The sequence below is a fragment of the Sciurus vulgaris genome, assembly GCF_902686455.1.
Source record: "Sciurus vulgaris genome assembly, chromosome: 5".
Taxonomy (NCBI): domain Eukaryota; kingdom Metazoa; phylum Chordata; class Mammalia; order Rodentia; family Sciuridae; genus Sciurus; species Sciurus vulgaris.
This window is the reverse complement of record NC_136465.1, coordinates 18,881,951-18,902,444: the sequence shown is the minus strand read 5'-3', so window position 1 is coordinate 18,902,444 and position 20,494 is coordinate 18,881,951. Positions and strand designations below refer to the sequence as shown.

The window sequence follows — 20,494 nt, the reverse complement described above, 5'->3', positions numbered from 1 at the left end:
GTTGTTGGCAGATGTCAGGATTGGATTTTTAAATTTCTTGGGGTTGGAACTTCAGGATGCTTAATGAGCACCTTTTATGTGTCAAAAATCCTAATAGGTCCTGTACACAAGCTATCACTAACAATGACAGGAACTGTTTTAGACATATTTATAATTTAAACACTGAAAAACTATGACTGATTAGATGATTTACCCTACATACCCAACAGACACACACAAAAAATGGGGTAGACCACGGATATTTAACCTTGGGTTACTCCAGCAGTTACTTGTCCACAGTGTGAGGTGTGGGTCCACCTCAACAGTCCCCTCTGACTTTTCTTCAGTGTGTCTTACATCAAGTTAACTAGGCATCACAAATTGTACAGGACTCACACTGGAGAAGGAAAGAAGAGTTGTTTCAAAAATAATTGGAATCAGAGATCATTATGTTAAATGGAATGAGCCAGACACAGAAAGACAAGTGCTGCATGATCTCACTCACACATGTAATATTAAAACAAATTGATCTCATATAGATCATGGAGAGTGGAGTCGTGATTACCAGAATTTGAAGAGAGTAGAGTGGAGTGAAGGATGGGAAGGTGATCAGTGGGCACTCAATTATAGTTAGATAAGAATAAGAAGGGATAGTGCTTGATCGCATGGCGGGGAGTCCACAGATAATAATTTACTGTGCATCCCAAAAATCTAGAAAAAAAGGATTCTGAATGTTTCACCATAAATAAATGATAAATATTTGAGGAGACAGATGTGTTTACCCTGGTTTAAACATTATAAAATGTACATATATATATAGGAACATCACGTGGTCCCCTACAAATATGCATACTTTTTAATGTTTTCATGCATTAGTTAAAAAATAAATTTAACTTAAATTTTAAAATAGACAATGCTCATCATATATTCTCTTAAAATGTGCTATCAACAGATTCTAATAAATGATAGAGAATTGATGCAGTTGTATTAAGAAAATATTGGGGATTCATTTTAGCAGACAATACAAAGAGATTTGGGTTTTCTGAAAAGAGAAGATAAAAAACACCACCACTGTAAACTGGTCACATGGTGCTTCTAAGAATTATATATTTTACTATATGCAAATTTTACCTAACAAAAGAGCTGTATATGAATATTGAATGCTAGTTAAGACTATGCATTCTGGATTATTTAGGGATGAAGTAAGTGTTAGATTAGATTGGGATAGATTAGAGGAGCTAATGGCAAAGAATATACTCAGAAACATTATAACAAACCAGATACAGGCTCTGGAGACATTGAGCAATTTTGGTAATGATGGGAAAGAAGAAATATTGATTATGATTGATATTTAAAATGAATAAATGAGAGAGATTGGTTTAAATTAGAAATAGGGGATGAAATAAAGAAAAACATCTTATGGAGAGCTTTTGAGCCTGGTAAAAAGAACAATGGCGGTGCTCTGTCCATCTGGCCCTGAGGCCCGGGTGTGAGAGTGACCAAGGCTGGAGTTATTCTGAAGCTTATCTGCAGCTTGGCTTTTGGTTTGGTTTGGTGTTTTGGAGACCCCTGGTTGGGCATGCTCCCTGACATGGGTGACATTCTCTCCAGTCACTACCTCCCGATGCTTCTAGGGCCCCTTCGACTGGCTACACCAGTATCTATCCCCTGCCCCGTGCTCTTCCTACAGGGCGACATCAGCACTCCTCTGCAAGAGGAGGACCCTATTTTCTCTCCCCTGAGAAACGGGTGGGCCCTTGCAACTTCCTTGACCAACTGAATGTGGCAGAAGTGTTACCGTGCGAATTCTAAGACTGGGCATGAACAGCAAGACGTCTTCTGCCGGTTATCTCTCTCCCATGACACACACCTGGAGAGCCCCGAGAGGCTGTTTCAGAATGCTGGCTGCCCTCCAATGTGCTGCTGGAGACACCACAGAGCTCCTGTAGGCGAGGGAGAGAGGGTGCCAAAAGAGCACAGCTCTTCCCGCGTCTGCTGTTCCCGTCTTCCCAGTTCAGCTGGCAGATGGCGAGCCTCCACAGGGTTCCTTCCCCAGCCTCAAGTCTCTGTAACTGACACCAGAGGAGCCAACAAGCTTATCCCTGTTGAGCCCTGTCCAGATTGTACACTTATGAGCAAACCTGATATTGTCATTTTAAGACACTTAGTTTTGGGATAATTTGTTACGCAGTTATCATGAGCAGAGCACATACAGACACACATTTACTAATAAGGCTACTTTTTCCATCAGGAAGATCTGATTTCCCTCAAGGTTACTCACATCCACAGAAAATGTGAACCTTTGCTCCTCAGCAGTGGAATTACATCTTGTTCCAACTAATTTTTGCTCCTCACTCTGCATTAATGCCTAGAATCAGTTAGGCTCTTACCTTCAAATTTTCCTAGACAAGAGACAAGCAGTAACCTCTATAACTTCCAAAATCTAGATGATAAATATGAAACTCAGGCCTACCACCAATCCACATGGAATCTTTGTGTAAAGTAAGAAAAGACATCACTTGCTCAAGATGCTATATCTTCATGTATTGTTATTAGATAGATGTATATTAAGTTATATTGTAACATATAATGTACTGATTTATTAGAACAAAATATTTTCCTGTTACATGACTGAAAATTATTTTACTACAGCAAACTGCAACATCTAAGATGTGAATGACACCCCTAAGGTGCAGTACGTGCACAACTCTCTATGCCGGTTCTGAAAAGTCTTCTTGAAGTGTTCCTAAAACTTCTCTTACTTGACTTGAGATGGATAGAAGCATTCACCCAACTTCTCTCCTATCAGTTTTTCCTTCTTTATACAGCTTGAAAAATGTTAATGGCATACAAAAGCCACAAAACTAGTTTGGGGGAGTGTATCTCTTAGTAAATCCTATAGACATGATAGCAAAGACATTTAAATTGTGGGAATACAGTTTACCTGTTCTCAGGTAAGTTCAGAAACAAGATGGTCCTATTGAACATCTGGTTATCATTAATCCAATCAGCATATACCTATTGAGCAGTGTGTGTGTGTGTGTGTGTGTGTGTGTGTCACACTTACATGTCAGTCACAGTGACAGGCAACTAGGAATACAATGGCCAGCCATGAAATTTGTTGTGTAATGAGTGATTTATGCAATCACAAAATCATACCAATTTATAATGGTAAACTTTGATAAGAGTCATGAAGAAATTTTAAGTCACAGCGGAGCATCTGGGAACACTAGTCTGGTGAAAATAGAGATTCCAAGATTTATATATATTCTACAGAGATGGTAGTTCTAAATATAAGAAGTGATATCCAGGGAGTTAGTATATATATTTTTAAAAAGTTCAGAAGTCTAAAGATAGAGTCGCAAGAAGCACTCGCTTCTAGTTTAAAGAGAAAGGATGGCAGGGAGCCCCAGAAGAACACAGAAAAGACAGAAGTCAAGAGCACACTGAGCCACAAAATACCCAACAGGAGGGTGGCATTCCAGGGAGCAAAGTTCTCATAGTCTTGGGAGGATTAATATTGAGAAAAGATTAAATTTGGCACAGATGTAAGTACCCGTCACAAACTTCAGAGAAAGGGTCCTTGGTTTGTGATAAGACAAGAAGAATATTATGGCATTACAAAGAAGCAGGATACAAATTAGTTTACAGAATCCAAAAAGGCTTTCTGTGTAGACTAACCCCAAGCTGAATCTTTAAAAGTAAGGTAACAGACAACAATTTTTTTTAAAAAAAGTAATATAGGAACAACACATGCAAAGCCATAAAGGCACAACAGAGCATGATGTTCTGGAACTGCTAATAGTTAGGAACCAACAGCTGTAGTTGGAAAAGTGCCAAAGATAGAACTTTGAGATGAGTGGGGACCAGATCATGCGTGGTCCTTGGACTAAGTTAAGCAGTAGAACTTTAGTATGACAGCTATGGAGACGATTTTGAGATTTAGAAGAGAAAAGTAATATGAAAAGGTCTGAGTTTAGTAAGTGCATTGCAGCTACTCAATCTAGGAAAAGACAGACAAGCAAGAGAGAATTAAAAGGCAATGTCTAGTGGGGCATGGTGTTGCACACCTGTAATCCAAGTGGCTTGGGAGGCTGAGGCAGGAGGATTGCAGGTTCAAAGCCAGCCTCAGCAATTTAGCAAAACTGTAAGCAACCTAGTAAGACCCTGTCTCAAAACAAAAACTAAATTTTTAAAAAAGGACTGGAGATGTTGCTCAGTGGTTAAACAATCCCTAGTACCAAAACAAACAAACAAACGAACAAACAAAAAAAGGCCATGGCAAAATAAACCAATCCAATAGATAAATGTGCAAATGTACTGAACAGACATTTCTCAAAAGAAGAAATATAGATGGCAAAAAAGTATTCAACATGTTTAGCCATCAGGGAAATGCTAATCAAAACTACGCTGAGATTTCATTTCACTCCAGTTAGGATGATAATCATAAAGGATACAAATAACAGTAAATGCTGGCAAGGATGCAGGGAAATGAAACCGAAATAAAACGGAAAGTAAATTAGCACAGCCACTATGGAAATCAGTATGGACATTCCTAAAAAGACTTAAAGAATGAACTACCACATGTTCTAGCTATACCACTCCTCAAAATATGTCTGAAAGAATTAAAGTCAACATACTATAGAGATACCTGAGTACCTGTGTTTATTGCAGCACAACTCTCAGTAGCCAAGTCCTGAAATGGTGCCAGTCAATAGATGAATGAAGAAAATGTGGTATATATTCACAATGGAGTACTATGCAATTGTGTGGAAGAATAAAATCATGTCATTTGCAAGAAAATGGATGGAATTAGCGATCATCATGCATCGTGAAATTAGAATTAGAAAGACAAGTAGTGCTTATTTTCTCTCAAACGTGGAACTGAGAAGGAAAAAAAGACAAAGTCAATGTAGAAGGGAGGCTATTAGGGAGAAGGAAAGTGATTGAGAGAAGGTGGGAGGGGAAGGGTGATGAATAAGGAGGTGGAAATGATCAAAGTAAGTTACATGCATATACCAATATGACGTAATGAAACCCAAATCAGCTGGAAAATTAGAAACATCCAGAAATTGGTGCGAGAGCAAAATGACACTAGTCCTACAGGATATAATATTATGCAGGCATAATAATTATCATAAATAATCATTAATAATATCTTACCATTATAAGAGTGATATATGTATATACCTATGTATATATGTATGTGTGTGTGTATATATATATATGTATGTATTTTGTTATATAAGAATAGGCTAAAGGGGACAGAGACAGAATAATGCATTTATGTTGATGTGTAGGAAATACAGGATGTTATCAAACCACATTGTTGTAACTTTTATGATCCAGGCATTTATGCATACATGGGCCACATTTGATTAAAAAATATTAAAATTACATTTTGCAATATAATGCTGGTGCAAAGGCAAATACATTTAATCTTATATATGGACAAACAAAAGAGGCAATGGCAGTTGACACAAGTGAATTATAGGGGTTAAAGACAAGAAGTGGAGATAAATATGACATATTCTGCAAAAGGTAAAAATATAGGACATGCAGACTTTGGAGTTTTGGAGTTAGATGAAAGAGGAGTCTAAGATGATGTTCAGGTTTCTGTCCTTACTACCAGGAAGACATGTGGGTCCCTGTACTGACATTTACTGCTACAGAAAACATGGGAGAAGAGGAATTTGGGTTGTTTGTACCCTAGGGTTTTCCAAGTGGCGCAAGTCTCCAGGCAGGGTGAGCTGAGTTGCAGGGGGAAATTGGACATGGCAGAGTATGTGCTCAGAGAGTGTCTTCTGGAAAAGAAACAAATTGGAGTATTTTCATATCTAGTAAAATATTCCTGAAAAATCCAATGAGTTCCTGAAATCCATGGCACAAGTTTCAAGACGAAACCCAGAAATTTTCATTTCCAATTCTCCCAAAGCACTCTGACAGGATGGGAAGCAATCCAACTCTCTCCTCTTTCCATTGGTTTGGGTATTGTGAGAGCCAAATACTACACTTACCAATTTATGGACACAGCTTATGCTTCCTCTTTCTGGCACAAATTCCACACTGTTGTGATAAATGCTCATCCCTTAGTACATGACTCATTAGTCCATGGATTTATTTTTTTTTTAAAATCAGGACAGTTATGGAAATAAAATATTCCATTTTTCATTAGTGTTTACTGCCAAAGAAAGTGGCTTTATCTACAAGCAGCTATGTTTACATCGGTGAAAGTTAAAAATGACTGATTGTCTAGTTGGCTGAACAACCTGATAAATAAAACTGTTAATATGTAGATAAACGATAAGGCAGGAACCCAAATTTCATTAAACTTCCATAATTCCAAGAATCCAATGCTGAGAAAGTATAAGGAAATACAAGGTATTCCTGAAAGCATAAAGTCAATCCCAAAGAGACACGGACAATAAAGAGAACAGTATTCACAGCACTACTGTCAGCTTATTCCACATAACTCACACAAATAGCTTATTTTCTGCCCAGAAAATGTTCCAGGATAGTAGCGGAGATATACTGAGTGTTTATTCTAAAATTACCTAGTGTGAGACTTAAGACATTTGTTTCCTTAAAGGAGTCTGTCTGACATTTGAACTTCCTTATAAAATTGCATTAAATATGTATCAGTTTGGAGGGCCTACCAAAATAGAATAATGCATTTTCAATTTAGTCTTGGTTACACTTGACCTGTTTTAAAGTGCTCCTCTAATGAAATGGAAGCTATACCAAAATTAATTCTATGCAAGAGGCAGAACAGATTCTGTGTTATTTAATCATAATGTATACCATCCACTTTGCCTGAGCAGAGAAACAATATCGAGATGGCGATTGCTTTAATCTGGCAGGCCTGATAACATTGTCATAATAATCAAAATGAAGTTCAAGTGGTTTTCTGACCTGAATATAACACTCATGCTTTACTATAAGAAATAAAGAAGGGCAGGGAACCAAGGAATGACATCTGTGGCAGTTTTAGCTTGTAGTTACACTAATAATTCTGTATTAAGAGCAACTGAACTGGGGAAGAAGAGTCCAGAACCCAGTCTTCTTTATTCCCATCACCAACTTACACGCTAGACACGGCTCTCAGGATTCCTCAAGTGAATCGATTCATGAATGAGCTCATCTTTTTAACCTAGAAAGGTTGTTAAAACCAACCAACCAAACAAACAAACACAAACAACAATACTTCCTACAGATGAGGAAACTGAGTGTGGCCAGAGTATTTCAAAGTCATGTAACTGGCAAGTTGGAAATCTGGGTTTCCCAAATCTTGGTTTTTCCTCTCCATCATGCAACCCCATTCAGCCCTATCTTGGCAGGCACTCTGTTTAAACGTGTGGTGGATAAAAGTCATAATTCAAGGTTGTATTTTTGCACAAGTGAGAGAGGCTGACAACGGATAAGATGAAACCAAAGTAATATCAGAGGTATTCAGTATTGTTGAAGAAATCAAGTGTTGGCATAAAGAAATACGGGGAAAAGTAGGTATCTTCCGTTTATTTGTTTTAAATATAGCATTAATTGCCAAGTTCTCCCTAGAGTTGAGACATTGTAAGAAGAAACCTGAATCATGGCTGAATAATATTCCATTGTGTATATATACCACAGTTTCTTTATCCATTCGTCTGCTGAAGGGCATCTCGGTTGGTTCCACAATCTAGCTATTGTGAATTGAGCTGCTATAAACATTGATGTGGCTGCCTTACCGTAGTACACTAATTTTAAGTCCTTTGGGCCCAATTTAACTCTTTAAAAAGTCTGTTCTGGGTTTGATATGAGAATAGTTGGCTTATTTTTTTGTGTACTTGAGCAATTTCTGACAGTTGTCAATTTATCTATTTCTCCCTGAAAGGTTTTGACACATAATGTTTATGATGTCATGCCTTCTTTTTGTATTTTTTATAGTATGTAACATCCCTGTTTCTCCATGTGATAGTTGTGCCTTAAACTCTATTTTGTTAGAGTTTTAGAATTGTTCCTCAGGTTTTTTTCTGTTGCTAATATTTTCCTTTAAAAAAGTGTTGTGTGTTGTTTTAGGAATATCACTTGTAGAAAATGCCATCAAATATTATGAAATCTTATTTTTAATCCATTTTGAGTAAGTGTAACTATTTTCAATCGTACATGAATCTAATTTCTTCTCTCATTTGCATGTATTTATTATTGCATTCCTTTGATAGATCTAATTTGATTCTTCATATTTTAAAGCTATTCATTGTTTTGTTATTCTTATGGTGATTGATGTCAGCTGAAGAGCTGCAGCGTTTATTTAATCATCAGATTTCCTGTTTACCAATAATGACATGATCACCATGATAAAACCATTACTTACAGCTGTCTATGCTACATTTCATTCATATGCTTTAGAACGTAAGGACTTAATTTGTTATTGATAGACTTTCTAGTTTAACTGGCTCCTACCAGTTTTGTTCTGCTTCTCCTCCTCTCCTCTCCCCTCTCTGCCCTGCTTTCTCTCTCCTCCACAATAAAATTTAATGAGGAATTTGACTACCTTCCCTCCCCTGACACTATGGCACCTACATTTTTGTGGGGTTTTTTTCATCTTTCCTTATTTGAATACCTGTTCCACAGGTAATTTCATTGTGTTGACTGAGTACAATTTCTGAAATCTTAAATGCCTAAGGGAAGTTTTATGACTTTACATGTGAAGAATTATTCAGCTGGATATTCTTCAATACTTTCAAATTGTCATTATTCTTATGGCAAATGCTACTATCGAAATCTTTGGCAGTCTGCTGCTTACCGAGGTTTGATAATTTACTCTGAATGCTTTTGGAATTCCACCCCTGTCCTTGATATTTCTAAATTTCACCATGTCTTTCTCTTCTACCCTTTGTTTAACACTCTACCAACCTCTTCAACTGATTGCTTCATCTTTTTTAGGTTTATTTTATTTTATTTCATTTAGTACAAGGGATTGAACCCAGAGGGTGCTTACCCATGGAACCGGAATTCCCACATTCCCGACTCCTTTTTTTTTTTTTTTTTTTTTTTTTGTGGTGCTGGGGATTGAACCCAGGGTTTTATGCTTACAAGGCAGGCACTCTACCAACTGAGCTATATCCCCAGCCACCTTTTCGTATTTTGTTTAGAGACAAGGCCTTACTGAGTTGCCTAGAGCCTTGCTAATTTGCTGAGGCTGGTTTTGAACTCACGATCCTCCTGCCTCAGCCTCCTGAGCCACTGGGATTACAGGCTTGCACCACCATGACCAGATAGGTTTATCTTTAACATTGTATTTTATATGTATGTTTCTATGTCTTTATTCCTTAAAACTGTCATCCAAAAGATTTCTTCAATATTATTTTGCAAATTGCTAATTCATTCTTCAGATATAATAAACTTGGTATTTATCCCTTTTATTATGTTCTCTATGTCAATCATTATATTTTAATATCTAATATTTTCAATTCTGTGGTTTATTTTTCTGATTCCATGTTGCTGATATCTTACCTTTCCTGCCTAAGCATAAATATACATACTATGCTTATTTAAAATTATGGCTCTAAATACTTCTGCTCCAAATGCCACATGTTGTTCAATTTAAGGTTTTCTTTTATAACAGCTGTATTGCTCAGGCATCTGATATCTCATCTGTGAGTTCCTGTTTCTCTGAAAGTATCCGTTGCTGCCAGATGGGGGTGCTAGGGAAGAGATCTAGGCCAGGGGTGGGAATGGAAACCAAGTTCCAAACACCCAAGCCACTGTGGATAACCCCAATCTGCCATCAATTCTGAGAAAACACTTTGCCTTCTACCTGAGCCTTGGAGGAGAAGCTGCCTGAGGAGACCATCTTCTTAGAATAAGCCTGCTGGCCAGGAATTGAGGAAGAGAGTAGCTGGAAGCTCTGAAGTACCTGAAGCAGCTGGTCAACCCCAAAGGCTCCTTCTTTTCTCAGCCCCTTACTTAGGTTTCCTGTGGTTTCTGTTTTGCCCTGTTGTGCTTTCACAATTTGATTGTTCCCTACATCACTGCCTTCCTGATGTTCAGGGTGGTGATGCTGACTTTGATAATTAAAAGGAAGGCAAGGTCATCCAAGGGCAATTAAAGGGAGAAGCTCAGAGGAAAGTTACAGGTCCCCATGGGCCTCCCTTCCCCCGTGGCCTGCACCTCCCAGTTCAAGCCTTGGCCTTGGTCCATGGTGGACCAAGGTGGGGTGATAGTGTGTTATTTACATGAACTCCTGGAATTCATGTTTACTTTGCTTTTCCCACAAATGATTTTGAAGGAGGTGTTTAGGAACCTGTGCTAATTTCCCTTTGTGAAAGGTGCGTGCGTTTAGTTTTTCAGTTTATGTTCCTCACATTTCTTTGATTTGAATCCATGGTGCCCATATTCCCCAGCTCTAATTCATGAATTATATTCAGAATAGATTCTAAAAGCAGTATTTGACGCATCAGGTCTACTCTGTGGTATGTGACAAGCACATCACAAAAACTTGCTTTCTATGATATCTTGCTTGGGGTTTTTCTCTAGCAAATCATAGCTTTATTTCTTATGGCTTATTTTAGATGTTTTAGCTCACCTGTTTTTCTCACTTGAATTTCATGAAGTACTTATTTTAGGATTTCTGAAAGAAAAAATCTTATTTAATAGAATGTTTTTATTCTGTTAGCAGTTTGTGTATTTATGAAAAACTAAGAAGGTCCTTCTGTTTTGTTATTGGAATCTGACTAAACAAGGAAAAAAAAAAAAACAAGAGAATGACAACAAAATAAAAGCTTAGTGTTAGGATGATTAAAAGGTTTATCAATCCCAAAATATTCAACATTAAAATAAAATTCAGTTCTCATAAAACTCTGATTAGAATAAAAATTAATACTGCATCCTTTCTTGGTTTGATTTAGATTAACAGTCATTCAATTAGGATTTTGCTAAATGTTAACTGGCCAATATTAGGACAATCTTAAGTAAGCATGCTATTGACCAGTATGTTTATGTCTAGAAATGTATTCCTAGAAATAATGAAAGGGTGCACAGAAATTGCTTTCTCTAAAGATATTTATTTCAATTTGGTGTACAGTCTGTGGTGGGTTGAGTAATGGTCCTCCAAAGATCTCTGCTTCCTCAACCCAGAAACCTGTGAATATGCTGCCTTGTGTGGCAAAAGGGATCTTGCAGCTTTACTGAGAATTCCGCATGGGTCCAGTGTAATCACAAGGATCAACTTCAGGGAGACAAGGGAGTCACAGTCAGAAACAGGACATGTGACACAAGGACCAGAGTTTGGAGGGAAGCAATTCAAAAAAGAACAAGAAGACTCATTAGAGGCAGCCTCTGGAATTTGGAAAAGGAGAGGAAACATCTCCCCAGGACCCTCTAGAAAGAACCCACTCCTGCTAACACCTGGAGTTCAGATTTGTGACCTCCAAAAGTTTAAGATAATAAACTACTGCTATTTCCAACCAATAAATGTGTGATAATTTGTTAAAGCACCAGTAGAAAACAGATGTAGCTTATAATAGTAAAAAATTAAAAACAAATCAACTACAGAGGTTAAAATATTAGAACATTAAAAAGTACACATCCTACAGTTAATAAAATTATGTTATAGAACAAATTTTAATGCACAAGATACACATGCTATATTATTAAGTAGAAGAGTCTTATAAAACAAAATGTTAAGTAACTCATTTTTAACAAGGAAATCATAAATAACACTACCTAAAATTATTAAGTGCTCTTTACGTGCCAGGGACTTTTAATATTATAAGAATATAAAAATATTATGTTATTATTTAATATTATCTCAATTATTTCTAATATGAGGTAGATAATATTGTCCCCATTTTACAGATAAAGTCATTGAGGCACTAGGAGGTTAGAATACTTGTCCAAGATCACACAATTAGTAAGTGACAGATTTGAAACTAGGACAGCAGACCCCTGAGCTTGTACCCAGTCCCCTTTGTATAAATAGCCCTGGAGTGAACAAATCCAACATATAACAGTGATGGCAAAGCTCTACAGTAGAAAGCAGGTGAATCTAATTTTCTTCCTTTCTTTATCTGAACAATAAACTTTAATTACATTTGAAATGTGGAAAAAAACTTTTTAGTTTTTAAAATGTGTTGAGACGATCTTTAGAAAAATACTTCCTGTTCTCATTTTATTTTTAGAAAAAAAAAGTACCCTTTCTTCTTTCAAACTAAACTGCTATGAGGATTGTATATAAATATGCAATTATCTAAAGAATGAAAATATGTCATGACCTACTTGATTACATACCATTCAGTTTTGCAAATCTAACATATGCATATTAAAACACCTATACATTTACTTATAAATAACTAAGATATATATAAGAAAATGAACTAAAATTTAACCTTACATTAAAAAAAAATGGCATGTGTTTAACCTCGCCTCATTAATACATACTAGGAAAGTACCTACGAAGACATACAAAAAACTACCAGAATAAAATCACGTTTAAAAAATTTAAAAAGCAATTGGGGGAAGACTTGCCCTGTGCTCTTGCTGAAAGTAAGATAACTACTAAATGCTGCCTCTACCAAACCCCTATTCCAAAATATGAAGTCTCTACTAAAGCAACATCTGGGCAGCTTTCCCTCTACAATGAGAGTTCTGCTTTTCAAAGTAGTCGGAGTGCTCAATTCCACAACCTCAATCACTCTCAGCGTTTGGACATCTTGTTGCTTAATTGTATTTCCCCCAAATTAAAGCATGTTTACAGAGAAAGCTATAACCATAGAGACATAAGACCAAAGAGTCATTGTAACAATAAGTAGTGATGGTTATGGGTTTCATTTATCCATTTTAAGTTCCTTTGTAAACCAGGTATCTTAGATGGTCTTGGAGAAGATGCCCTATGCATCCAACTGCTAATCCAGGAACTGGGCAAGGAGCAACGTGTTCCATATGCTATCCAGTGAAATGCAAGGGAAAGGACTGACCCAGCAAACGAGTGAACCCAGAAGGGAGCAAGTCGAATATAACATCCCAGTCTTTCCACTGGCATAGCTTACTTCTCCTTTTGTTCAAAGATAAATGAACAAACTTTAAAATGAATTCATGATCACCAGGAACTACCAGGCACAAGAAAGGAAATACTGGAAAATCAGAAGAAAAAATAGAACCCTTACAGTCTTTAACTACCAAACTAAGAATATTTGTCTTTCTTTTTAACCATTACGGTCCCAGATCTCAGAACATTCAGTAAATATTCATTGAATTAATTAACAAATCATTTAGAAAATTATTCTTCACAGAGTGGCAAGAAGTTGTTGAATCTAGAAAGCATGAAGATAAAGCTACAGAGAGAATAAACTAAGACAAGAAAAGAGAAAGGAAGAAAAAAAAGAAATGTGCGAAGAAAATGTAAAATAAAAGTGGAATTCGGGATATGAAAGATGATGGATATAAAGAAGTTTTTCACATACATATTTATTTAAATTTATATATAGTAAATATTTAGTCTCAATCTATATCATCTTACTTTTTATGTACAGATATGTTTCATTTTTACATAGAATTTGTCTCAATTTCTGATTTTTAATTTTTATGTCTGACTTAGAAAATCAGACATAAAAATTTTTATGTGAGAGTATAAACATCTCATAGCACCTGCAATGCCTGGAATAGAATTAATGAAATTCTGGATTACTAGTAGCATCAGGTTCTTGGCAAGAACAAGCCTAAATTCTCACTTTGCACCAAATTATTTGCAAGAAACATGCCTTTTAATCAATAACTAACAATCTAAATCATACTAAAATTATTTTTATTTCACTTATATTTTCATAATGATCTCTTTAGCCAAACTAAACATTATTATTATAAATAATGGATATTTGTGTTTAATGAATAATATTTAAGAAACTTCTCATAATCACAAATGAATTTCGGTCTTTATTTCTACAAATGACAATTAGAAAGCTGAAAGTTACATCTCCTTGAAGACATTGAAGAATTAATATATCAGTAAGGAAATATTAAAGATCCACAGGAAGATAAACATCTGCAGAGGGGACCTTGGAATTTGAGGCTAATTTTCCCTAGGAGTGTTTACCAACATCAGAAGTGGTTGAGCAACTGAGAGGCTGACATGCCTCAGGAGTTGGGACCTGCCCCATCAGAGACCTGGAAAAACACCTCCTGCTTTCAGTGGTCCTTCAAGGCTGAACCCAAGGACCGAGTGAAAATAGGAAGTATAAACATCTCACAGCATCTGCAATGCCTTGAATAGAATTAATGAAATTCTGGATTACTAGTAGCATCAGGTTCTTGGCATGAACAAGCCTAAATTCTCACTTTGCACCAAATTATTTGCAAGAAACATGCCTTTTAATCAATAACTAACAATCTAAGATAAATAGGCATACAATGAGATAAGATGATAAAACTAGAGCCAAGTCAGGTCCAATCAGAAAAAGAGAAGCCATTGAGCATATACCAGGTATTAAATATTTAATATGAGAACTAGAAGCTTACACCAACCCTGGAGATCTGAGAGACTCAAGATCTGAGAAGTTTTCATGGAAAATTATTGCATTTAGCCTGAAGCTCCAAAGTAGACCTTCTCAATGGCTTTCCAAAAACTGTTGCAATTCTTGAGAAATTCTCAGAAGCTCCCACAATACCACAGCATGCAGAAGTGAAATGGGTGATCTCAAGGGCTCACCAGAAAGCCTCTGAAATTCTCAAGTTGGCCCATATACCTAGCTGCAAATGCTTGGGGTGAGTAAAGGATCCTTTTCCTCTTCCACCTTCCAAATTTCTTCAAAGGGTCTCTCACCAAGAAGTATTCAAGGAAGGCAATTTTGAGACATGCAACCCTTTCTTCTATCATATACCTGATCTTATTCATTTATTATCAAAGAGTACTTTTTCATTATTGCTTTCCTGCTTCACCTGTAAGTCGGCAACCATTCTTGAGGACTGGCAGCTAGTATGTTTTCATTATTCATTTTCTGTGATTAGAATCTACCTCACCACCTCACTGAGTTTAGAATTTCCACAATTTTATTGAATGACATCCACTAGTTCACTGCCAACTTAGCAGAGAATTTGGTGAAAGCTGAACGTTTGGAATATACCCATAAAACTATGGAAGCATCGCCCGTAATTTATGGTGGTTTACACCATATGGAATGATATAGCAATGTTATAATTGGTTGGTCATATATTTCGGACAAAAAATAGCACAGTTCAGTCTCTAAATATCAACATTATTTCTAACTAGAAATATTTGGGGATTGTGACAGGGACTGTATGCATATTCATTCTAACATAAACATTCTCGAAATAAACTTAAAAAAAGAAATCTTATTTAAAACTAGACTTTCCTATCAAAATTCAAAACTTTTAAAATAATGGACACCATGTAGCTGTACGGTCATATAAACATACACTAAAATGGACAGTGACCTCTTCAGAAATACCCCGTTACTCCAGGGGCTTCTGACATAATTCTAATTTTAACTGAAGATCAAGAAAAATAAATGTATTTTGATATCAATGAAAGGTTTTATGACCAACGTGATCAATGAGTTGACCACTATTTTCAACATTTTCTAATTTATGGGTCATTTCTATTATTGCTATTAATGCTTCTAATATCTGGTTAGTGATAGAAGACATAATACTTTTCTCTTGTTGGTAAGCCCTTTGGTACTTACCAGCCCTGCAGTGTCAGCTGAGTTCACAGCACAGGCACTTTATGGTAACACAGTTCTCCCACATAGCTCTGATTTGCCCTTGGAGTTCAGGAGCATCACCTCCTGCCTTGTCAGAGGTATTCATACTGCTGTGGTTTTTTAAAGAGCATTTTCATCTAAAAAATGACTGGCTGTAGAAAAAAATGATCTTGAATGAAGTTTTCATTTCTAAAATTTCCTCTTTCTTATTTCAGTCACCAAATAATTAAATGACCACAATACAAATTAAAAAGGAGCCTTTTTCTTACAAAGCTGAGTCCAGGTGTTCCAAAATATTCAGTTTGTGGATTTAGGGTCTTTTCTATTTACCTTTTTTTTTTTTTTTTTTGAAAGTGGAATTTTAAAGTGTTTTTAAAATGCATTTTAAAATAGGAACATATAATGGGGTGGTTAGAAACAGGAAGTGTAAAGCAGAACCTTGATGTCCCTACAAACAGGCCAAAAAAGAAATATTTGAACATTGTATCTTGTGACATGACCTGTTCTTTTGATTCCCAGTGCTCTCTGGAAATAAACTGAATGATAAAGACCTTGATAAGATGCCCAGTCCATTCACTGAGAGTAAACACTCCAGTCAGTGTGGGAAGAATGGGCTGTCCTTAGCTAAAATGACTGTTTTATATTTATAGAGATGCAAATAGTGTAAGCCTGAACATGCACAAATGCACTTCCTTGAAAAAGATAGTAAATACATGAAAAAAAATCACTCTTCCTGCAATACTTAACACAGTATTGACACAAATTCTGAGGGCTTTTTTCTTTCTTGCAACTGAAAAGAGGAAGAATTGGTTAGAAGCAATAAAATGGAAAAACACTTTTTTTTAAACTGCTCAAATATTTCTTCAAGATCAGTTTCAGAATCTCTTACAAGATGAAGCTCGTATGATAGAAAAAAAAATCTCAAACAGTGATAATGGCCCAAACGTCATCAAACCATGTGACAACATTAAATGCCACATGTCAAAGTATTCAAAAGACACATGGAAGTGATTTGGATCCACTGGTTAACCTGATTCTTTACTTTAAAACACTGACAGAGCAGAGATATTACTGATGCCTCTTACTGATGTATGTCCTCCATAGGTAGATTGATGATGTGTGCAAAGATCTGAACAGGCAAATAAGTCAGAACATTTTTACTTATTATGTGAGATCTTGGTAAGCATGTCCACACGCAGCATACATTAAGTTTATCTGAAAGGACCTGGGAGCAATGCTATGTTAAACTCATTGGGCACAGTGACCTCCTTAGCATCTATCAAAAACACTACCTATGAGAGATTATTTGGTATGCCCCGGGAAGTAGTGAAATTTGCAACTTTCAGTTATTAAAAATTATTTTTTATGTTTTTAGATAAGTTTAGTGGGAAGTGTCTTTGAGTGACTCTATAACAGGGTTATTCTGTTTCTGGCAGGGGATGACAGTGATCAATTTTTCTACTGAGGTTGCACTACTTTTCACAAAATGTCACAACACAGAAAAAGGAAGGATGAAGGTAATGAATTCATACTTGGCCTTAATGATCTGCACAAAGCAGGCTTGAGTTCACATTTCTTTAATGCTGTGCACTCTCTAATAATATCTTCAGGGGAACACTGGACATTTTCATCACATATATAAAAATTGTTGTAATGAAAGTCAATTGCAGTGTTCGTGAAAGGACATCCATTCATCATCTGTCATCTTTAATGCCTAAAAAATGCAGTTGGAAGAGGTTCTAGGTGTTGAACCCAGGGTCTTGCACATGCTAGGTAAGTGCCCTACCACTGAGCTACATCCCCACTCATCTCCTTCTTCTTTTTTTAACCTTACTTCTGAGACAAGGTCTCACTAAGCATCCCAGGCTGGCCTGGCACTTGCCAACCTCCTGCCTCAGCTCTCATATTGACTGGGATAACAGAAGCGTGCTAGGATCTCTTTTGGGACAGAAAGACCAGGATGATTGCTTTAAGCCATATGAGCATCTGAACTCCTTAGAAAGAATCAACAGCTAACACAGCTCTCACCCAAAGCAAGATTCAATTTTTGGCAGCACTTTCAATATCTCTTCAATTATATACTTGAAAGAAACTTTTAAGCACTTTTTAATTGCAATTTGCATCTGTATAGTTGTTTCAGTCTGTATCACAAAATATTATGACATCAAGAATGACATGGGAATTTTCCTGTATACTAAAACTTGTAGGCAAAATAAATTCTCTTTAATTCCATGGAATACTCTGAAAATTATGGAATCAGGGCCACAGCATCATGTCCAATGAGTAGCGCATAGCTAGACAACAACTATACTATGACTTTTGTAGATATTAGGCACTGGTAGCTTCTGGGTTCCTTCTTCAAAAACCATCATTAAAATCATTTTTAAAAAAAATCATTTTTATGACAATTTTAGCATAGAAAAAATCTAATCTGGTTGGGATTCAGCCTTATATATTCATTTTTCTTATATTAAAAAATCACAATCAAAATATTTTCTTGGGTCTTTAAAATTATGAGAGACACTGGGCCCTGTACCTACTGTGTTTACTAGATAAACTGATCCTACAAGTAGAATATATCTTTATTCCATCAAGCTAGGGATTTAAAACATGATTTTTAGATTCAGATCATTTCTGTATAGAATTTGGTTTGTTTATAACTATGTCTGAAGATGCCTGAGTCAAGAAGACAGCTAGAGTGGTGATAAGACACCTTTACTTTTTCAAAGAGAACAGTTTTAGTTTAATCTGCTTTATATGTAAGTGTTGTTTGTAATATTTAATTTGGAAGATAAGACCTCACTGCTTTAATTTTTTTTTTTAAATCATTTATTTGGAATCTATCATTTAACAACAGAAGATAGTTTCTGTATTTCAAAATATCTTAATTAACTTGCTCATCTGTATACATCTGAGAATTGCTTAGTAAAATCTCCACATATGCTGTGACAATTAAATGCAAGGGTATATTTACATTTTTCCAAGGAATAGGCAAACAGAAATAGCAGCGCTCCTTATTCTTTGGTTTATTGAACAAAACATTTTCTTAAGCTTTTCCAGCACTATTAAGTGTCTTTGGATTTCATTGTCAATAAAAATAAGGTAGTGAGACTACTCTGTTGATTTATTTTTCAGTGTCCAATCTCCAATTAGAAGATGCAAATTCATGTATCACAGTTGACTGCATTTGTCAGCTGTTTAGGGTTTTTATCGTTTTTTTTTAACTACCCTATTTTTGACAAGTACATTAAAGTCTTGACCTCACTGTGTTAACAGTTCAAAGTTCTCATGAGCAATCTAGCAGCAAGAGGTTTTTAAAAGAGATAAAAGATGCAAGTGGGAAGTCATTAAGTATTAAACGTAAGGAAGTTAGTTGCTATTAATTTCTATGTCCTTGATTTTCATTTCTAAATATACAATCATAGATAACAGCATGAGCACCTACTTACTAGTTTATGTTAAAAGCCAGAGTATTTTACAATATGAGGATACATTGTGTTGGAGAAAGAGCCTTAGACCAGAAGAGAGCCTTAGACCAGAAGAGAGCCTTAGACCAGAGGGGATAAATGGCAAAGCCATTTATTCCCTGCTCTTGGGTTTAGCATTTAGGTTCACAAGCTTCAGCTTTTTTGCCAGTAAAATCCATCATTGTAAAGATGAAAATGAGACAATTCAAGACTAGCAATGTTTACAGACAAGATGATCTGAAATCACACCTAATATAAAAGCAAAAACGCTGGATAAAAATATAGTAGGTTCTTTGTATTTTTGGTGTAAAGTTTTGTAAGTTCTTTATAAATTTTGGAGAAAAGTGCTCTATCTGAAGTGTGTGTGTGGAAAAGATTTTCTCCCACTCTGTAGGCTCTCTCTTCATATTCTTGATTGTATCCTTTGCTGAGAAAAAGTTTTTTAGTTTGAGTCCATCCCATTTATTGATTCTTGCTTTTATTTCTTGTGCTTTGGGAATTTTGTTGAGGAAGTCTGATCCTAAGTCAACATGATGAAGATTTGGGCCTACTTTGTCTTCTATTAGGTGCAGGGTCTGTGGTCTAATTCCAATGTCTTTGATCCATTTTGAGTTGAGTTTTGTGCAGGGTGAGAGATAGAGGTTTAATTTCATTTTACTGCATATGGATTTCCAGTTTTGCCAGCAGCATTTGTTGAATGGGCTATCTTTTCTCCATTGTTTTTTTGGCTCCTTTTTCTAGTGTGAGGTGATCATATTTATGTGGTTTTGTCTCTGTGTCTTTTATTCTGTACCATTGGTCTACCTGTCTGTTTTGGTGCCAAAACCATGCTGTTTTTGTTACTATTGCTCTGTAGTATAGTTTAATGTCTGGTACTGTGATACCTCCTGTTTCAGTTTTTCTATTCAGGATTGTTTTGGCTATTTGAGGTCTCTTGTTCTTCTAGATGAAGTTCATGATTGCTTTCTCTATGTCTATGAGGAATATCATTGGGATTTTAATTGGAATTGCATTGAATCTGTATAGTGCCTTTGGTAGAATGACCATTTTGACAATGTTAATTCTGCCTATCCAAGAATATGGGAGATCTTTCCATCTTCAAAGGTTTTCTTCAATTTCTTTCTTTAATGTTCTGTAGTTTTCATTGTAGAGATCTTTCACCTCTTTTGTTAGATTAATTCCCAAGTTGTTTTTTTTTTTTTTTTTTTTTTGAGGCTACTGTGAATGGAGTGGTTTTCCTAATTTCTCTTTCAGAGGATTCATCACTTATGAAATGATTTAGATTTACATGTATTGATTTTTATCCTGCTACTTTGCTGAATTCATTTATTAGTTCTAGAACTTTTCTAATGG

At 35.9% G+C, this 20,494-nt stretch overlaps 1 protein-coding gene across 4 annotated transcripts in view; it reads left to right on the top strand.

Annotated features, from left to right (window-relative positions):
* The window catches only part of MARCHF1 (membrane associated ring-CH-type finger 1), a 504,553-nt gene that overhangs the window by 367,208 nt on the left and 116,851 nt on the right, over positions 1 to 20,494 (top strand). The gene's annotated exons all lie outside the window — the stretch shown is intronic.